This window comes from Garra rufa, chromosome 13 (assembly GCF_049309525.1).
Source record: "Garra rufa chromosome 13, GarRuf1.0, whole genome shotgun sequence".
Taxonomy (NCBI): Eukaryota; Metazoa; Chordata; class Actinopteri; order Cypriniformes; family Cyprinidae; genus Garra; species Garra rufa.
The window spans coordinates 21,228,430-21,232,929 of NC_133373.1; the positions used below are offsets into that span (position 1 = coordinate 21,228,430).

At 31.0% G+C, this 4,500-nt stretch overlaps 1 long non-coding RNA gene across 1 annotated transcript; it reads left to right on the forward strand.

Moving 5' to 3' along the window:
• The first annotated feature begins 805 nt into the window (after positions 1-805).
• LOC141348825 (uncharacterized) lies at positions 806-3,809 on the forward strand. Its single transcript, XR_012357572.1, has 3 exons — positions 806-930; positions 2,089-2,170; positions 3,649-3,809. It is a non-coding gene; the product is annotated as an uncharacterized lncRNA (long non-coding RNA).
• Positions 3,810-4,500: the final 691 nt, after the last annotated feature.

Below are 4,500 nucleotides of genomic sequence, written 5' to 3' on the forward strand. Positions count from 1 at the left end.
AGTGGTGGCCAACATTACTAGAATAGTTGTAACCAGATGAAACCAAATGATGGTTTTAAATCAGTTATTTCTATCTGTGTCAGCTTGAAATATCAGTTTACATTTCCAAACATTCATTTTGCCATTAATTGTAAAAGTCCAATGAGATTTTTGTTTGCTCCACACAGATCTGATCTCATCATCATCCAGTTTGTCTGGAATGACATGAAGAAACAGAACGAACGGAGACAGATTAAATCCAGAAGATCTGTGGCAACGTCTTTAAGATGCTTCAAGAGACCTATCTGCAAAGCTACAGTACTGTTAAAAGTTTTAGACACTTGTGTGAAAATGTTGTAAAATGAGGATGCTGTCAAAAATAATGTCATAAATAGATCTTCTTTATCACTGAACTTCTATTAACTAAATTTAATCAACATTTGGTGTGACTATCCTTTGATTTTAAAGCAGCTTTTGCCCTAGGTGCACTTGTCTAGTTTTCTAGGTAGCTTTGCAGGTAGGATTCTTCAGAATCCAGTTCTGGATTTAGTCTGTCTCAGTTTGTTTTGTTTCTTTTTGTCAGTCAGACAGACCCAATGATGACGAGATCAGATCTTTGTGTGGAGCACTGACTTTTGTCAGACTCACTGGACTATTACAATTACTAATGTAAACTGATATTTCCAACGGACACACTACAGCAAAAAATAGAAATTACTGACTTAAAACCAAATTAAAATCAATTATCTGCTGAAAATACTTGTGTTCTAATAATTTGGCCACCACTGTATATACATTATATTATATTTTTGTAGGTTTATCACCTAAGCCTCCTTGGAGGCAAAACACCTGAGATGCCATCCGGATGGTGTTGCGAACAGTTGGAACAGTGTCAGTACCGCATTAAAGGAAGGAACGGGGGAAGAGCTGGACATTGCGGCGTGATCATTCGTAAGTATTACATTTCTAACTGACAGAATTGACACAAAGACATTACTCAGACCAAGCATCACCTATTGTTTTAAGAAATATTTCGGTATTTCAACAAAGCCCGTATTTATAACAAATTATAATGTTATTCTTAAGGCATTATAATGAATGCATAATGCATTTTAAAAAACCTTATAATGTTATATCATCTCATGAGTATTCATAAGATTATAATTTTTACTTATTTGTGGTTATAGCTTTTAAGAGTATGATTACCTGCTCATACTGTAGTTATAATGTATTATAAGTCTCATATCTTGCCATGTTACTCATTTCACTTTACTTAAAGCATACAAAGACCACTTATAAGTAATTATAATAATATTTCCCAAAAAACCCTAAGATCAGGCATCAGATCAGATGAATGTGTAATGACACATTTGTATTATCAGTTTGATTATTTTGATGGTACCCTTTAGACAGCTTTTGATAAGTAACTCTGCAACTCCATGTCCGCTAGCAGTAATCATTATTAGTAGTATACTAAATATATGCTAACACTGTATTTAATGTTTCTCCAAAAGGTAAACTATTATATTATAAGTAACTTTGGAAGTACGTGAACCTTCTACCTATAGCCCAACCTTAGCCTAAGTCTACTAATACTCTAATTGTTAGTTGACATGCAGTTGGAAAGTTTCAGCTTATAGTTAATAAGACTAAGGGGACCATCAAAATAAAATGTAATATAATGTAAAAAATAAATGTAATATGATATAGTCCATTATAAATTAAGTAGATTTAATATGATGTCCATTGTATGTTATAAATAATCATAATCGTAAAAGTTATAACCTCAAATACTCAAATATTATAATGTATTACAATTGTTTTTGATTATTCATGAGATGATATAACATATTATAAGGTGTTTTTTTTTTTTACAATGCGTTATGCATTCATTATAAATGCCTCATAAATACCCTTATAATGTATTATAAATAGGGGCTTCATAGAAAGGGGGTCATGAAATAGATATTTTTCTTTGAGGTCCACATAATTTTTCCCCAAATTTGTGAAGTTTTTACTAAACCACGACTTCATTAAGAAATGTCACTTTTAAAAGAAAATACTTGTTACTTACATGTTTCTTAAATTATGCCAAACGTCCTTTTTTAGAGGCTTGCCAAAAGTGCCAGTTAAGGTGTTAGAAGAGTTCATTGCAGACACCTTGAAGTATGCTCCCCATCGTGAGTCAAGGGTGAGTCACACCCCAGAATCATGACACAAGTAATAATATAAATGGTTCTACACAAAATGTTTTGTTTAAATAACACATTATCATTAAGGTCTTATTAGGTATACTTGATACTTTCAGGCATTGTTTCATTTTAACGGACAGTTGTACAATCTATGTCTGTACGTGTGAGCACCGACTCACTGCATTTGCCAATACATTTTTGTGCATGTGAAAGATAATGTTTTACAATAATACTGGAACATGAGTGAACTATAAAGCCTTGCCTACATAATAAATAATAGTTTAACAAACTAGTGTTACATCGCAAATATTAAAACATATGTATTTGTGCTCAATGAGAGATGTATGTTTCACTTGTTTTAAGTAAATTCATTTTGGCTAGATAATTATTTGTCATTTATAATAAATGCCATTTATAATGTGTTTTCATTTGTAATTGTGTAAATAACTTTGTATTGTAGTTTTATAGCTACTTATATTATCTGTTATGTCTTGTTTCAGAATACTGGTACAATTTAAAGGATAAGCTAACAACTTATGAATAACTTCCCCTTCCTTTTTTCCTCTTTTCTTTTTGACCCTGGAGATTAAAAAAAAAAAAAATTCTTTTTTTCATTTTCAAATGTTTTATCTCTGAATTTGCTACCCTGATTGAGGTCATGTGATAGTTTATCAGCCAATTACATGTTACAAGGCAACATTTGTTATTTGTTAACTTTATTAATAACTTCTAAAAGTTAATATTTTGAGTGTTTTTTCCTGTTTAAGATTGGTGTAAAATGGAAACTGCATTTGACTTAACTACCCTATTATGACTATATTTCAGTCGTGTACATGTGTATACAAATCAAGATGAATAAATTATTAGTTTAAGCTAGGGATGGGGAACGTTGATCCTGGAGGGCCACACTCCTGCAGAGTTTATCTCCAAACTTAAAGAGAAAAAAAACACACCTCACCTGACTGTAGCCCTAGTAATTCTGAAGACCTTGATTAGCTTTTTTAAGTGTGTTTGATTAGGATTGGAGCTAAACTCTGCAGGAGAGTGGCCCTCCAGCATTCCCCACCCCTGATTTAAGATGACTTAAATATAGTTTTTAAAAATGATGTGATGAAAATGTATTATTTGAATGCTTATTTTTTTATATATATAATTTCATGATGCTTCAGAAGATGTTTTTCTTAATGCTGCTGTTTTAAAAAGTAGTGTATGCCAAGTCAAATGAGTATAAACTCAAATGAGTTTGGCATCTACAGCATTTACCTTATTTTCATTTTGGGGTGTACTCTTTTACAATAGGAACCATCCTATTGTATAACTTTTTTTGTAAACTGGTTTTGACTTTTGAGTGATTTAATTTTTGTAGAACTTGCAGCACAGATCCTAATAAATTGTTTTGCATAGCCACACTAATTACTTCATAAGCATTTTGTAATAACACAGTTTTGTAACATCAGCCAATCTGTTTACTTTACAGATAGAGTGTGAAGAGACAGGCCATGGACCACAGTTCCTGCAGTACTAGTTTTTCAGAACCCACACACAATTCAGAAGTTCTCACTGATTAAATGTTAATATGATAGTTTACATTTACCTGTGAAGTTGTCCTTGTCATGAATATTAAACTAAATGTAATTTTTTTTTTTACATGATCTGCAATTTTCACTAATCTGTTCAATCTGTTAATGAGTTTTTTTTTTAAGTGTGCATCTTTAATAATTTAAATACATGAAATGCATGCAATGTGCTTGTATCTGGAGTGTTCTAATAATGATGTTGAAAGATGATGTTGCAACACTGCTAATCTTAAAATAACATTTTATTAAACTATACTTTGTGAAGTTCCAAATAATTGTTTTTAGAACTTTGTATTTTTAATAAAATGTAGGTTGAAGTAATGTAGGAATGTTATGCTAACAGTAAAATAACGTTCTAGTAACGTTAAGCAAACTGGACATTTTAACTTTCCTGGAATGTTTCAAATAAATGTTCATAGAATGTTATATTTTTAATGAAATTTAGGTTGCAAGAACGTTGTAGGAATGTTATGCTAACCATAAAATAACGTTTTAGTAACATTAAGCAAAATGGACATTTTAACGTTCTTGGAATGTTAAAAAAAAGGTTCATATAATGTTATATTTTAATGAAATTTAGGTTGCAAGAACGTTGTAGGAATGTTATGCTGACCATAAAATAACGTTCTAGTAACGTTAAGCAAACTGGACATTTTAACATTCTTGGAATGTTCCAAATAAACGTTCATAGAATGTTATATTTTAATTAAATTTAGGTTGCTAGAATGTTGTAGGAACGTTATGCTAACCAT